The following is a 16769-nucleotide window of genomic DNA, read 5'->3' as shown; positions in this document are numbered from 1 at the left end:
GTGAATTTGAGACCCGCGTCGGGCTCTGTGCTAACAGCTCGGAGCCTGGAGCCTGCTTCGGATTCTGTGTCTCCCTCTCTCTCTGCCCTTTGTCTGCTCACTCTCTGTCTCCATCTCTCAAAAATAAACAAACATTAAATTAAAAAGAGTAAGCAAGAGTACTAGATAATACATTTGAAACATAAAAGACTACTGTAACCTTTACAGGCACAAAGTTGAAGTTTCAAGCAAGCCTAGATGATCTCCAGTTTTCATCAGAACTATAAATAGACCAACATCTAAATAAGCAGGTATCCCCAGGGGTCCCTGGCTGGCTCAGTCAGAAGAGCATGTGACTCTTGATCTCAGGGCCGTAAGTTGGAGTCCCACAATGACTGTAGAGATTACTTAATAAAAAGCACTCTTATCTACTCCAGAGAACCTGTTATACTTTGAACATTCATGTGGGTACTATAAAGATAGTGACCTGAATCACTTACCTGAAATTTCTTGCCTGCTTTCATGATTTTAGTCTTCTTTTTCAATGGGTGCATGATTTCCTGAAAAGTATGAATCTTCTGAGTACAGTTCATCTGGAAAAAACTGCCCTGTCCCATCTGCAGTTAATGAGATCAGCAGCCATCCTTTTTCTTCCATTCTAACATGATCTCCAAACAAGATCTGGATTTGCAAATCAGAGAGGCAAAGTTATCCAGTCTCCCTATTGCATAGAACAGTGGGAGGGCTAACCAAAATGTCTTTAGCGGTAACATTTGTAATAGGCTGTCCTGGAGATAACTGTTGGCAGCCTACCACCTCAGCTGTATATGGATGGGGACACACTGTCCCCACTCAGGCCCTGAAACTGACAGATTGCACGAGGTCCCAGCAGCAGCACCATCCCTCCTTGAAGGCCAAAGCCTCACAGATTTGCCTGACTTCTAAAGAAAAAAAATTCTGTTACAAAAGTTTCTGTTATCTAATTACTTATACTGGGCTTTGTGCACATTAAACTCCTTGGGTTTACGGCTCTTCTACAAGTAGGAAATGGAGACAGACTTATATCTGAATTACAAAGCTGCAAAGCCAGTGAAATGAAAAACATTAATATAGCCATATCTACAAAGTTGTTCTTTTGGAATTTAATCGTTGTTCACAGCATGATTACCGTCGTCCTACCCACTCCAGAACAGGCTCTCTAGAATTCTGCCTGTCTTTAGGAGACCTGATTCTCACATGGTATTTCTCTTCAAACCCACTGGGGAGCCTGCCTTCCCCCAGCATGCCAAGACAGAAGCAGCTCTCATACTGAGGCAGAAAAATAGAAGATGCTTATATTAGGCTTTTTTTTTTCTTACTGGCTCCAAATTAAAACATGAAATTAAATTGTTCCTGAGAACATGTGGACTCCCTCCCCCCCCCCCCCCCCCCCCCCGCCGATCCATTACTTGAAAAATTATTAACTTTGCAAGCAAACTGTTAAAAAATTAACATAGCAACAACTTGATGCAAGTAGTGAGTCTCCGGGTGCCTGGGTGGCTGAGTCAGTTGACCATCTGACTCTTGATTTTGGCTCAGGTCATAATCTCACAGTTTGTAGTTTTGAGCCCCTTGTTGGGCTTTGGGCTGACAGGGTGGAGCCTCCTCTCTGCTCCTCCCCTGCTCACATTTCTTTCTCTCTCTCTCTCTCTCTCTCTTTCAGAATAAAATAAGCTTTAAGAAAAGACTCCCAACAACAATAAAGAACAATTAAAGAAAGAAAGAAGTGAGGCTCAAAAGCAAGATCCTTGCTGTCTCACCCAGAGTAAGGAGGGTGTGGTCCTGCCCCTCCAGCACCAGAGCCCCTCCCACCTCTGCTAAGGGGTTTAGGAACAGAAGAATCTGTGTTCCAAGCAGAGCCTAGGTGCACCAGGGGCAGAAAGCTTATGGGTCTTTAGGGGTTTTAATCATCATTGCCTGTTGATGCTTCCAGGGATTCTGGATTTGAGCACTGTCATCTGGCAGTAGGTCTCTCCAGATGAAGATAGGACTCTGCTGGGAGGAAAGATATATGTCAAACTCTCTGCCATTCAAGAGTTTATATTCTAATTAGGAAATTTTTAATTTAAAAAACTGTACGTGCTCAAAAGACAGTGAAAACAAGTTTAAAAATTAAATCAAGGTAGGGGCGCCTGGGTGGCTCAGTTGAGCGTCGGGTCATGATCTCACAGTTTGTGAGTTCGTTGGGTTCTGTGCTAACAGCTCAGAGCCTGGAACCTGCTTCAGATTCTGTGTCTCCTCCTCTCTCTGCCCCTCCCCTGCTCATGCTCTGTTTCTCTGTCTCTCAATAATAGATAAAGGTTTAAAAAATTAAATCAAGGCAACAAAGATTTTAACGGGATTGTCACTGGTTTCTGTCTTCTCTCATTACACTTCCCCATCCATCCTCTCTGGACTGGCAGCTCTAAGAACACACTGCATTCTTCCTTTGCCTTGTCCATAGGCTGCTCCCAGGAACTTCAAAGCCCTCCTCCCCAATGTCACCTGGAAATTCCTTCCACTTAGCAGTTAGTATCACCTCCTCCAAGAAGCTCTCTTCAGCCCCAGCCTGGAGACAGGTAATTGAAAGACCACATTGGCGAAACCTGGAAAACTGATGGTCCCTTGTAGACAGCAGGGTGCTTGACTGGAGTTTTTTTTCTTTTTTTTTTTTTTTTTCTAAAATAACTTTTACCCGCAATGTGGGGCCAGAACTCACAACCCCCACAGATCAAGAGTCACATTCTCTACTGACTGACCCAGCCAGGTGCCCCTTGGCTGTAGCCTTTTTTTTTTTTTTAATTATTTTTATTTTTTTAATGTTTATTTATTCTTGAGAGAGAGGGAGACACAGAATCTGAAGCAGGCTCCAGGCTCTGAGCTGTCAGCACAGATCCCAACATGGGCCTGAACCCACAAACTACAAGATCATGACCTGAGCCGAAGTCAGATTCTACACCAACTGAGCCACCATCCAGGCACCCAGGCTGTAGCTTTTTAAATGCTGACTTAGGTAAGGATTGGTCCCAAGGTGGCACGTGGCTGAGATAGCAGGTAATAGTCCATTGGCTCACCAAAAGCCTGCCAGCCAAGAGGGGTCTAATAAGCTATCCGTTTCCTAGACAAGCCCTTAAAAAACAGTGGGTCCTGAAAATGAAGAGTCCACACTCTTACCTACACTCCCCACCTGATTTCTTTATATTCCACATGAAAAAATTTTAAGTGTCTTAAAAGGTGTTTGGGGAAGTGCTTACTTTTCTTGGGCAGTGACTTGTCCCTGCCCCCATGTGATCATCTTCTCCCGAGGCTTCCCTGTGTTGCTGCCTTTCTCTCCTTCCTAGCCTTGAGTCCGTCTCTTGGAGCCAGGTGTAGAAACAAAAATCAGATTGGCTTCAAGTAAAGTCACTGCAGCCTGTTGTCCCCTTTGTGTGCCAGAGGAGGCAGTCAGAGAACAGATTCTGGCAGAGCAGGTGAGGCTGGAAAACTTAATGGCTTGAGTCATGGCTGGTAAGAGAATCACCCGAGTCCTATTTATGGTTAATTCTGCTATTCTTTCTTCCTTCAAATATCTGAAGTGTATTTACTTTAACATCTCTTTTAGATTTTTCTAGTAGCTTTACTTTAGGAAGGAGTTCTCCCATTTAAGTATGTGAATTGTACTTAATGGCATTGGAGTTCTTCACATATATCCTACTTATTCAAGAACTTTGTCGTTACATGACTTTGTGGAGGTCTCCATTTGGGGCAACTCCATTTGGTTGCCTTTGCTCAGGTTCTTTTTTTTTTTTTTTTTTTTTAAGTTTATTTATTTTGAGAGAAAGAGAGCATGAGCAAGGGAGGGGAAGATGGAGAGAGAGGATCCCAAGCAGGCTCCATGCTATTAGCAAGGAGCCTGACGCAGGGCTCATCATAACCTGAGCTGAAATCAAGAGTTAGGCACCCAACCAACTGAACTACCCAGGTGCCACTTTGTTAATTTTTAAAATAATCTCTTTGCTCACTTTTATTTTTCTAGTAGGCTTAAGCTGGTGTTTTGCTTTTGTTTTTGTTTTTTTGATGTGCAATCATATGCTTTGTAAATAATGACAATTTTGCAACCTCCTTTCTATTAATTACACATTTTAATTCGGTCCTTTTCTATTGGCAGGAGCTTCTAGAATAATATTCAATAACACTGTTAGTATTAGGCCCTCTGTTGAATCTGACTTGATCAGAAATGTTTCTGGTGTTTTAGCATTTTAAACACATCCTGGCTTTGGTTTTGAGAAATACTTTCACTAAGATAAAGGAATACCTTTCATTTTCTTTTTTTTTTTTTTTTCGGAAAGATTTTGTTTATTATTTAGGAGAGAGATGGGGGGGGAGAGAGAGAGAGAGAGAGAGAGAGAGAGAGAGAATATGAGTCTCAAGTAGTCTCCACGTTCAGTGCAGAGCCTGACACAGGACTCTATCTCACAACCTGGGGATCTCAATCTTAGCTGAAATCAAGAGTCAGACACTCGGCCACCCAGGCACCCCTTAAAGATTTTATTTTTTTTATAATAATTTTTTTTAATGTTATTTTATTTTTGACAGAGACAGAGCATGAGCGGGGGAGGGGCAGAGAGAGAGGGAGACACAGAATCCGAAGCAGGTTCCAGGCTCTGAGCTGTCAGCACAGAGCCTGACACAGGCCTCGAACTCACAGACCACGAGATCATGACCTGAGCCAAAGTTGGACGCTCAACCGACTGAGCCATCCAGGTTCTCCTAAAGATTTTATTTTTAAGTAATCTCTACAGCCAATGTGGGGCTGCAACCCACAACCCCGAGATCGAGAGTCACATGCTCTGCTGACAGAGCCAGCCGAGAACCTCTATTTTCATTTTATTAAGAAGCTTATAAGGAGGAATAGGTGTACAAATCTTAATGAATGCATTTTTTTTATTTTTTTTTTTAACGTTTATTTATTTTTGAGACAGAGACAGAGCATGAACAGGGGAGGGGCAGAGAGAGAGGGAGACACAGAATCTGAAACGGACTCCAGGCTCTGAGCTGTCAGCACAGAGCCCAACGCGGGGCTCGAACTCACGGACCGTGAGATCATGACCTGAGCCGAAGTCAGACGCTTAACCAACTGAGCCACCCAGGCACCCCAGTGAATGCATTTTTGATAGTAAAGTCTCTGACTTACTTAAGATTAATTTATATTACTAAATTTCTTAATATGAGACCATCCTTGATTCCTTGATTCCTGAAATGAACTTTACTTGGTGTGTTATTTAATGTACGGCTGGCTTGATTTGATATATACAATTTATATGTGGTTTGTGTGTGTATATTCTTAAATTTTTTCAACTTTACAAGTAAAATTGTCTGCAGTTTTGTCTTTATTAGGTTCTCAGATCAGTCATTTGTCAGTTTTGTAAAATGAGTTAAGGTATTTCCTTTACTTCTCTGTGCTCTTGAATAGTTTAAACAGCATCAAAAAATCTGTTCATTCAGTATTTGAAAGGTTCACATGTGAAATGATCTGGGGCTGATTGGAGGAGAATTGTGTTTATTTCTACGTGTTATTGTTTAGGGTTTCCATGTGTTTCCAACCCAGTTTTGGGAATATGTAGTTTCATGAAAGATCATCAATTTCGTTCAGACTTTCAAATGTATTAAGTTATAGTGGTATATAATGTCTCCTACTGATCTGTATTTTCGCTAACAAGTTTCCCTTTATCCTAATTTTGTGTTTTTGTGTTCTTTTCCCTGCTTCTTCTGTAAAGCTAGCTAGCACACCCGTATGTTCAGCGATTCAGCTTTTTGACTTATAAACTCATTTTTTGTTTTTGTAATCATTGATTTCTGATTTTAATTTTACTGCTATCCTTATTTTACTTTCTTTGGGTTTATTTTATTGTTTTTCTATCTTCTTGGAATAGGTGACTCTTCGTGTATTTTTTTCTGTTACCAGCAGTTACTGTATAACGGGATTTTCCTCCGAGGTAGTGATACGTGCCATGTATTGACCTCCAGGATACCACACCCACTGGAGATGGCCTTTTGGGATTTACTTACTTCAGTGTGTTTTGCTACTTCAAACCTAAAGGACTAAATGAGAACCTTGGGTGAGATCTGAACGTGCAGAAATTGGGCACGAAAAGATTTCTTGGGTAATAGCAGACAAAACATTGTAAGCAAGTTCTCAGAGGCCAGAAAAGCATAGAGGTGGTGTTGAGCTAGAGGGTATGTCAAGCAAGGTAGTGATGGCTGTTTGGAAGCCAGACCAAACCGGATCTTGAATCCAGGGCTAGAGTTTAGAGAAATTCTGTAGGCAGTGGGAGCCCTTGTTTAGAGTTGCATGCCCTGAGATCAGAAGGAATTCAGGCAGGTGCCTGGATCAGGGTGTTGGACACAGTCAATAGCGTAGGGTGTCAGGCACTCCAGCATAGTCATTACCCAAAGCCAGGTGGGTCAGGAAAAGGTGTTAGGAGTGGAAATGATTTGGATGAAAGTAACATTGGAGTCCTGAGGATTCTGAGGAGAAAGGGGAAAAGCGTTGAAGATGAAACCTTTTTTTTTTTTTTTAAGTTTTTAATTTTAATTCCAGTGTGGTTGATAGTGTTATATTAGTTTCAGGTGTGCACTGTAGTGACTTGACAATTCTATACATTATCCAGTGCTCATCTCCACAAGTGCCCTCCTTAATCCCCTTCACCTATTTGACCCATCCCCATCCCCCCCTCCCTTCTGGTAACCATCAGTTTATTCTCCAGGGTTAAGAGTGTCTTTCTTAGCTTGTGTCTCTCTTATCCTTCCTTTCTTCATTTGTTTTATTTCTTTTTTTTTTTATTTTTTTTAATTTTTTTAAAGTTTATTTATTTTTGAGACAGAGAGAGACAGAGCATGAACGGGGGAGGGGAAGAGAAAGAGGGAGACACAGAATCGGAAGCAGACTCCAGGCTCTGAGCCATCAGCCCAGAGCCCGACGCGGGGCTCGAACTCACAGACCGCGAGTTCGTGACCTGAGCTGAAGTCGGACGCTTAACCGACTGAGCCACCCAGGCGCCCCATTTGTTTTATTTCTTAAATTCCACAGATGAGTAAACTCATATGGCATTTGTCTTTCTCTCACTGACTTTGCTTAGCATTTTACTCTCTAGCTCCATCCATGTTATTGCAAATAGCAAGATTTCATTCTTTTTTATGGCTCAGTAATATTCTATTATGTATATATTCACCACATCTTTATCCATTCATCAATTCATGGGCATTTGGGCTGCTTTCATAATTTGACTATTGTAGATAATGCCACAGTAAACATAGGGGTGCATGTATCCCTTTGAATTAGTGTTCTTGTATTTCTTCAGTAAATGCCCAGTAGTGCAATTACTGGATCAACTATTTTTAATGTTTTGAGGAGCCTCCATGCTGTTTCCTACAGTGGCTGCACCAGTTTGCATTCCCACCAAGAGTGCAGGAGGGTTCCTTTTTCTCTGCATCCTCACTGATACTTATTTCTTGTGTTGTTGATTTTAGCCATTCTGATAGGTGTGAGGTGATATCTCATCATAGTTTTGACTTGCATTTCCCTGATGATGAGTAATGTTGAGCATCTTTTCATGTTTGTGTTGGCCAGAGAATGAAGCCTTTAAAAAGAACTTAAAAAAAGAGGAGCCTATGGGTAGAGGCTGGTGGGGGTGGGGGTGAGGGGGTGGTGGGAAGACACCTGGTGGTCAGTGAAAGACCTGGGCCAAAGTCATCCTGACCTCCCCACACCCTTCACTCACTCCCTCCCAGGAGGTGGACACAGAAGCAACAGGGCAGGTCTGGGTAGGCTAGCACCCCTCCCCCGAGCTGGCCTTGGGTGGGGTAAATGCTCTGAGACTCCTTCCTCACCACCCCTCCCTCCCCCACCTCCCCAGGAGCTGGTGGCAGCGATGGGGCACTCAGGGTTGGGGGGCGGGTAGGGGGAAGGAAACGGGGGAAGGGGTTCAGGCAGCCATGGACAGCTAGGCATTCACCAAAGAGCTGCATGTGTGTAAACAGCTTAACAGAACCAAGTACAGATGCTGTGCAAAAAGGCTAAGGAAATCTTAACAAAAGAATAAAATGTGCAAGAGGTTTGTTGTTCTGTTACCGTGTCGGAGATGTGCATGGTCAATTTCTTGAGCTTACTGAACTCTTCAGAACTGGTGGAAAATCACCAGGTACAAACTGTCTGTTCATGGGCGACTGTGTAGACAGAGGCTATTATTCAGTGGAGACTGTGACTCTCCTTGTGGCCTTAAAGGCGTATTACTCAGAACACATTACAATATTGAGAGGAAACCACAAAAGCTGCGAAATTACCCAAGTATATGGCTTTTATAATGAATGTCTGTGAAAGTATAGAAATGCCGATGTTTGGAAATATGTTACAGATCTATCTGATTATCTTCTACTTACAACTTTAGTAGATGGACAGATATTCTGCCTCCACAGTGGCCTCTCTCCATCCCTAGATGTGCTGGGTCATATAAGAGACTTGGATCCTTTACGGGAAGTTCCACATGAGGGCCCAATGTGTGATGTGTAGTGGTCAGATCCAGATGATTGTGGTGGGTGGGGTATTTCACTATGTGGTGCTGACTACACATGTGGATAAGACTTTTCTGAAACACTTAACCATGGGAATGGCCTCACACTGGCTTCTCGAGCTCACCAGCTTGTAATGGAGGGATACAATTGGTGTCATGATTAGAATGTGGTTACCATTTTTAGTGCTCCCAGTTACTGTTATCGTTGTGGGAACCAGGCTGCTCTCATGGAATTAGATGACACTTTAAAATACTCCTTCCTTGGGCACCTGAGTGGCTCATTTGGTTGAGCATCTGACTTCCACTCAGGTCATGACCTCACGATCTCTGCTGTCAGCCCAGAGCCTGCTTCTGATCCTCTGTTCCCCTCTCTCTCTGCCCCTCCCCCATTGATGTGCATGCCCTCTCTGTCTCTCAAAAATAAACATTTCAAAAAATAAAACAAAATAAAAAAGATAAAATACTCCTTCCTTCAGTTTGACCCAGGACCTCATGGTGTTGCAACATGACCCAGCCTCATGTTGCACCCCAGACTACTGCCTGTAAATTCCTCCTGGGGAAAACCTGCCTTTGTATGTGGAAGTATACCTGGCTTTTTAAATATGTATATATATTTAAAAACAAACAAAGCAACAGTAGTATCTATGTGCTTCCTAGACAGATTGGGATCTGTCTAGGTATTAAAGCATATCATGGATTAAAATGTGCCATACTAATGATGAGCATTTAGCAGGATTTGAGACTGAAATTTAGTACAACACTGTGTTCTAGTTTGGTCAGTCTTACCGGTTTGCCTGCTGTAGTTGTGGTAACCATTTTCCTCTGGATTATTCAAGCACAAAAGGTAAATAACTCCTTCGTCTCCTTTTGCATTTATTTGCAAATTTTAGCTATAGTGTTTAACTGGCATGGATTGATAGAGTTGGAGTTTTATTTTTAAGAAAAATTCACAAGCTAACTTCCCCTTAATCCATTACCTTTTATTTTATTGAAATGTATAGTTAAATTAACTGAAGAAAAAAAACTCTTGGGAATATGTTGTCATAACATTTTAATATGTTTCCCTTTGTTTAAACTAAATTATAGTTTTATTTTGATCTACATGTTTCTGTATATTTGTCATGACCGTCCTTGCATCCTATTTGGTGTACTGAGCAAATAAACTTTCCATTTTAAACAAAAAGCAAAAAGAGAAGCCTGAGTTGGAGGTCTGAAGGAGGAGAACCAGAGAGATCAGAGTCCTAAAAGCAGGTGACAGAGCTACAATGAGTGAAGGAAGGAAAGAAGGCTTCCCTTATTTCCAGTTCTACATTTTATTTTTTAAAAGTAAACTCTATGCCCATCGTGGGGCTTGAACTCATGACCTAAAGATCAAGAGTCCCATGCTCTACTGACTGAGCCAGCCAGGCACCCCAAATATTTATTTTTTTTAAGTAACCCCTCATTCTCAATTCTAAATGAGTAAATATGTATCACAGAGCGGCACTTGATGGGATGTAGGTTCCAGAAAGAATGGGCTTTTCACTCCTTCAGATCTTTTTATTTTATTCACAATTAACAAATGAGATGAGAGGATTGTTGATGTGGCTGAGGCTGGGGGGAGGTCAGCTCCCACCTCACCTACTGGGTAGCACACATCCAGGAGAAATTGCCGACCTTGCCGACCGGTTCCTTCATTTGGATAATATCAAAGAGAGGGCAGCTGGATTCAAAACAAACAAACAGGGAATGCTTCCCTCATTTCAGAGAGAAAGTTTGCTATAGATTTCCTATAAACTGAGTTCTTTCCTAGGGTATTGAAAATACTATTCTATTGATAAAGATTGTGTATATGCTAAGCTTTTCCATGAAATGCTGTGTAAAAACTGCTGTACGGGCCCTCAGTAAATGTTAGTCATCCCCTACCTCCCATTCCCAATAAGCTTCTAGGCATATCAGTCCTGGTGTTTCATCCCAGGGAACTGTGTTCTTCCTGTTTGGAAATTAGATTAGGTTTCCTTGTCTGGGCCAGATGCGTCTGTGTCTCTCCAGCAGAGGCTGTGTGCTGCATTACTTGACCTTTCTACCACACATCAGTACTCACCCCTGCGGGGCTTGCTCATTTTGCCTGATGTCTGCAATAGCATAATCACTTCGGAAGCTTCAGGGCAGGCATCCTGCTTCCAGACTGCACACAGACCAGGAGGGGCATGGAAAAGGTCACCAGTGCAGTCATATGTGACTTGCCCACTGGCAAATGCTCACACAAACCATGGCAGGCTCTGGGTGAGAAGATTTTAAGCAGTTATTCCAGCCTAATGATGGAGTCAAGCAACAGAGGGAGACGGAAGGTGGAAGAGAAAGACCAAATGGCTTCCAATGGGACCAGTGACTAAAAATCAATCGTATTAAGAGGGATGAGAGTTTCCTGTTGCAGGATTATTTTATAGCATCCTGATGAGAAACTGATAGGTGTCTGGGCACATCAGCTCTGAACCTCCCCAGCTCTCTTCTCCCTCAGTTGGGCCACCTGACTCCTGAGAGTTGAAACCTTCTACACCCACACAGCCACTATCTGCATTAATATGATGTTCCCATTCCACTGTCTTCATCAATATACATTAACTATTTCAGGAAACTGGCCCAGAAGATAAAAGTTGAAATAATTTATTCCTCAAAGTTTTAAAAAAACCTATTTTTTAAAGTTTATTTACTTATTTATTGTGAGAGAAAGAGCATGAATGGGAGAAGGGGCAGAGAGAGAGAGAGAGAGAGAGAGAGAGAGAGATGAGAGAGAATCCCAAGTGGGCTTCTTGCTGTCCACAGAGCCCAAAGCAGTGCTCGATCTCATGAACCATGAGATCATGACCTGAGCTGAAATCAAGAATTGGGTGTTCAACTGACTGAGCCATCCAGGTGCCCCCCCCCCAAAAAAATATTTAAATGATCATTAAATTGTTCAATCAAACGACAATTTTAATTCCCAAGATTTTTTGAACCCCTTACCTTAAAAATGCTCTCCTTGCTATGGACACCAATCTTAAATTATCATATTGTGTTCCTAATCAAATGCTTTATTAAAAGAACTGTTGGGGGTGCTTCGGTGGCTCAGTCGGTTAAGAGTCCAGCTCTTGATTTTGGCTCAGGTCACGATCTCACAGTGTGTGGTGACCTCGAGGAGCCTGCTTGGGATTCTTTCTCTCTGCTCCCCCCCCACTCGCATGTGTGCCCTCTCAAAATAAATAAATAAACTTTTAAAAACAAACCAGAAACAAAAAAACCCTGCTGAATTGCCTTAACCCAGACTCCAAAACCTCATAGACTTCCCACTTGGCTCTCCCCTCTCTAGGATGCTACTAAGATGAAGTCTTACTGAGAAAAGGAATTCAGCCTTGTCGTATCAACATGTAGCTCTGGTGGTCCTTTGAAGAAGGCAGCATGTAACAATCTCATCTGTCATCCCAACCTCTCCCCAAGTTCTGGAACTGATTCTGACTTCGGACAAAGGGGATTTGGGTTAGAGCGTTTCTGGTCCAGTAGGACAAAGGCCTTGGTCTTATGTTCACCGTGCGTAGTCCTAGGTGATCCAGCATGGGCCTACATATTAATTCAGTTTATTATTGTCTACTCTGTCAGGTCAGAAGCTACACAATGGGAATTAAAAGGTGAAGAAATATGAAGTCTCCCTACTTGCCCTCAGTCCACAGCTTAGTATGAAAGAGAGACGTAAACAGATAAAATGCAATGTGCTATGTGCAATGACATTATGTAGAATAGTACTTCTTAAACAATTTGTGGTTAGGAATCATTCCTGTCCACCTCATCAACAGGTAAAACAGAAAAAAATGAACCATACTTTAAAGAAAGCCCTTGCTAAAATGTGCCAAGAGACTGGCCTGACTTGGGAAAAGCCACTTCTTGTTGCCATGCTCTGTATAAGGGTGGCCTCTGGAAGTAGGGCTCCCACTGAGCCCTTATGAGACGATATATGCGAAACCCTTTCGACTTGAGTAAAGGGGTGTTTTCCCCTTTCTAGAACATAAAAATAGAATTAAATAATATGTGCAGCAGCTGAATCAAATTTTGACATCTACACACACACGAGTTTGTCTTTTCTAAGATCAAACCATTTCCTGAGCAGACACTGCCCCCTTTTTCAGCCAGGAGAGTGGGTCCTACTAAAGAACCAAGGACCTTGGAAGAACCAAGGACCAGAAGATCAGTTAACTGAAAAATGGACAGGTCCTCACGAGATGCTAACTAGCCCTACTTCAAAACTTGCAGGCGTCAAGCCACGGATTCATCACACCTGTATTAGGAAGGCACCTCCAGACAGTGACTTTTGTCAGGACTCACAACGTGTAAGTGGGTGAGAACCCCCATGGAAGATTGCTGTCCATCTCAGAAGGAACCCAAGAAACAAAGGTCTCCTACCCTGTCAAAGTCTTCCATCCCGACATCCCTACGTCATCCCTGATCAGCAGGAAGTAGTTTACAGAAGACATGACCGTCATCCCTTCTCCTTCCGTTGAAATGGAATGGTGACTTGACATGGGGATTCAAAGGAGGACCCAGTCATTGCCCTGACTGACTCCATTTGCCTTTAACCTGTTCCTCTTAATCGCTTATTTTTTTCCCTCCTGCTTATCTGTTAACTTCAGCAAGGGACCCAGCAGGCAAAACATCCTGTAATGGGCACCAAAACTAACCCCCCCAAGCAATAATGACTGTTCTGATGCCACCGTACCCCCCATAATTCACCCCATGACAGTGATCAACCCAACCTTTGCTGTTTAGCTGCATATACCCACCAATCTTTGTTCCATATATTCCCTACATAAACTTAGAAGTATTCTCAGCATCTTGAAGACAGTTCTTGGGGTGTTAGTCCACTGTCTTCCTGATGTGGGTCTTACTGGAATAAACGTTCTTATTTGACCAGCACTTGTTTCTCTAGATTTTGTCAGCTGAGAGTGGACAAACCTTTGGGGCCTCCAGAGCCAGGGGCTCTCATGCCTTGGTCACTAGTAACAATGTAATAAGTTAAATGTTTCTCTGAGTTCTGTGAGCTCTTCTAGCAAATTACTTGAGCCCAAGGAGGGGGTCACTGGAACCTCTAATCTATAGCCAGTGTGTAGGAAGCACAGGTGACAGCCTGGGTTTGTGGCTGGTGTGTGAAGTGTGAAGGGGCAGTCTTGGAGGATGGAGCCTTTAATCTATGGAATCTGATGCTATCTCCAGGGGCGTAGTGTCAGAGTTGAGCTGAATGGTAGGTCACCCAGCTGGTGCCCAAGAATTGCCTGGATGTGGGGAAACCACACCCCTACACACATGAGGATTGGTGTTCAGAACCTCAGCCCCCATCCCCCCCCCCCCCCCCACTCCCCTCAGGGCCAGGCCTGCTCTTCTGAGCCACTAAAGGGTGGAAGACAGACCAGCGTGATCCCACTCCATAGGCAGGCAGAATGGAGACCAGAATCTGAGCTTTACCCCAGTCCTGCTCTGGATCTGCTGGGATTGTGGAGGAGGGCATCTAGTTTCTTCCTGTAGTTTTCCCTTCTGGAGAAGAATGGAAATTTCGTTACTTCTAAGGCAGGAGGGGATTAGAGAATGTCTCCCCTACCTCCCAGTGAACAATGGGACGGTTCTGTTTGCTTCAGAGCAAAGGCCTCAGAGCTGTTACCTGGTCTTCACTGAGCATGGGAGCAGGGTGGGGTATGGGAGGGGGAAGTGAGGCAGGAGGAAGGCAGGTGCAACCCCCCTCAGACACTGGCTGGGCTCCCTCTGGTCCAGACCCATCTTTCTCCAGGATGGGGATGAGAGTAAAGGAATGGATTTGGAACAGTAAGGAATTACCTACGAAAGGGCAGTTTAGTCAGTGTGGGGTTCAGTCTATCTGCTTCCTGGGCAGAAGGCTGCTTTCTTCCCCAGGAATGTTGAATACATGGGAATCCTCACCCCTGAGCTGTTCTGATCCCCAGCTCTCTGCCTGTTGGTCTACTCTGTCCTGGGGCCACCCAGTAGGACCTGCAAGTCAGCCACTGACTAAATGCTGGCTCCCTGCAGCAGCTTTGTTTCCTCAGCTGTGTCTACCCCCTGCTGCTGGGCACCCCTCCCCAGCCTGGGTCACTGGCAAGGAAGCCAGAAGCGCTCCGGAAATATGGCGGGCAATGGTGTATGATCACTGAGCCAGAATTCCTTGGCTTGAAATCCCAGATCTCGTATTTACTAGCTGTGTGGTCTTGGAAGAGTTATATAACCTCTCTGTGCTTTGGTTTCTTCATATGTACAACAGGAATAATATCAATACCTACACAGGACTATTGTGAAGAATAGATGATTTCATATAACACCTTTAAGACTGATGCCTGGGTAGTTCTAAGTAATTAGTGAAGGCAAGCTGCCATTTTTATGAGGCTAGGTCTAGGGGGAAAGGTTGAAGTGGCCAGGGGAAGGGGGAAGTGCTCTACTGTGTATTGAGTTCTGCCACAAGGGCCAAGCACTATGTGGATACTTCAGTTAACCACTTACAAGAACAGAGGGGAAGCTATTATCCCCAGTTTATAGAATAAGAGCCTGAGTGACCAAATAGTCCAGCTGGAATTCAACACCTGTGATAGCTGATTCCAGACACCATGCTACAGAGGCCAGAGAGGAGACTGGGCATAGGAAACAAGTAGGGTAACTATGGCATTGAAGTGTGGGTATCTGTTGGGGTCTTCAGGAGGGAGCAGGGATTGCCCCGGGGAAGCCAAGAAGTCTGTTTACTTCAGTCTTTCTGGCTGAAGAGTCAGTCACTTTTGTTCCTCAATCCACAGGGCTGCACCTGGCCACTAGTAGCTTCTGAGATCTGCAGGTGTTAACTGAGACAACCAGGAGACTGTATCTCCTAAATCCCAGCTCCAGAATTCCTGGGAGAGGGCCTAATTGGCCCACGTAGTGGCCAGTGTCCATCCTTCAATGGCCAAGAGGCCAGGTTTTCTTGTAGGAACTCGGCAGCTCCTGCCATGGTCATGTGGATGCCAGATGGGAAGGGACACCTAGCAGGCAGTCCCAAGGCATGTACCTGATAGACTTACCCTTTTCTTTGTTCTCCTTTTCTCAGCCCATAGTTCCTGATATCTCATACTTACAGTCTATATTGACCTCTGTGCATGTGGATTCTCTCTCCTTATGCCTCATTCCACCTCATGGCCTCTCTCTCTTTTTACTTCCCAGCCATAACCCACTGTTGTTGCATGAAACTCTGCTGTTCCATGTTTCTTTATTCAATTTTCTCAGAACATTCCCTAGTCCTGCCCATATTTCCATGCCGGACCAGTTCATAGGCACTGTCTTGCTTAAGGACTGGCTACCTTATGATACAGAGCCTGTGTTCAGGAGTCTCCCGGGGTGACACAAGACCTCCCCTTCTGCCAGGCCTTGTGGGCTGGGTGATGTCACTGTGGACATGGAGCAGGGTCCTGTACCGTGAAGACATATCCATTGTGTCTAGCCATTGAAAGGATGCTCCAAGAGCCTTGCCAAGCTTTTCCCTCCTGAAATCCACTACCCACAGCACTAGACCCTTGAGCCTGTCATGAAGTGCTGAGTGCATTTGTCCAGTTCCTACTGCAACAGAGATCCAAATGTACAATGGCTTTAACAAGTAAAAGGATTATTTTGTGCTCACATATAAATGGGGAATAAATAATCCAGAGCAGAGCTGATGGCTTTACAGTGTTGGAGGGTCTAAGCTCTTTCTGACTTGCCACCCTGTGAACCCTAGGGTATTGGCCTTATCTTTATGGATCAAGATGAATTACCAGCACAGTCCTGCCAGTGGGAAGGGGGAAATGTATTTCCCTTCCCTTTAAATGCAGGAGCCAGGGTGTGCACACATCACTTTACTTACATCTCATTAGCCAGAACTTAGTTACATGACCACATCAAGCTGCAAGGAGGCTGGGAGATGGAGTATTCTGGGTGATGATGTGTCCAGATAAAAATTGAGGATTCTTTTACTAAGGAGGAGGGGAAGAGTAGATACTGGGGACAATGGAATCACCATTTTCCTGTCACTCACTTTTGACCCCTCTCCACCATTCAGTTTGTCAGAACATCCTGACACATCCCACTCCTGATGCCTTTCTCATAGGGCCCTATTCTTTATCCCCACTGATGTCATCACAGGCCAGGCTTTTAGAGCTTTATACCTAGCATCTCCCAAGAACCTTCTAACTGATCTTGCTTCTAGTCTCTCTC

The 16769-nt window shown here is 43.9% G+C and overlaps 1 pseudogene; it reads left to right on the top strand.

The window, feature by feature from the left end:
• Positions 1-3497: 3497 nt before the first annotated feature.
• Positions 3498-15921, top strand: LOC125171747 (serine/threonine-protein phosphatase 2A catalytic subunit beta isoform-like; annotated as a pseudogene).
• The last annotated feature ends 848 nt before the right edge of the window (positions 15922-16769 follow it).

Source organism: Prionailurus viverrinus, chromosome C1 (genome assembly GCF_022837055.1).
Source record: "Prionailurus viverrinus isolate Anna chromosome C1, UM_Priviv_1.0, whole genome shotgun sequence".
NCBI classification, from domain to species: Eukaryota; Metazoa; Chordata; class Mammalia; order Carnivora; family Felidae; genus Prionailurus; species Prionailurus viverrinus.
This window is presented reverse-complemented; position numbering and strand designations above follow the sequence as displayed.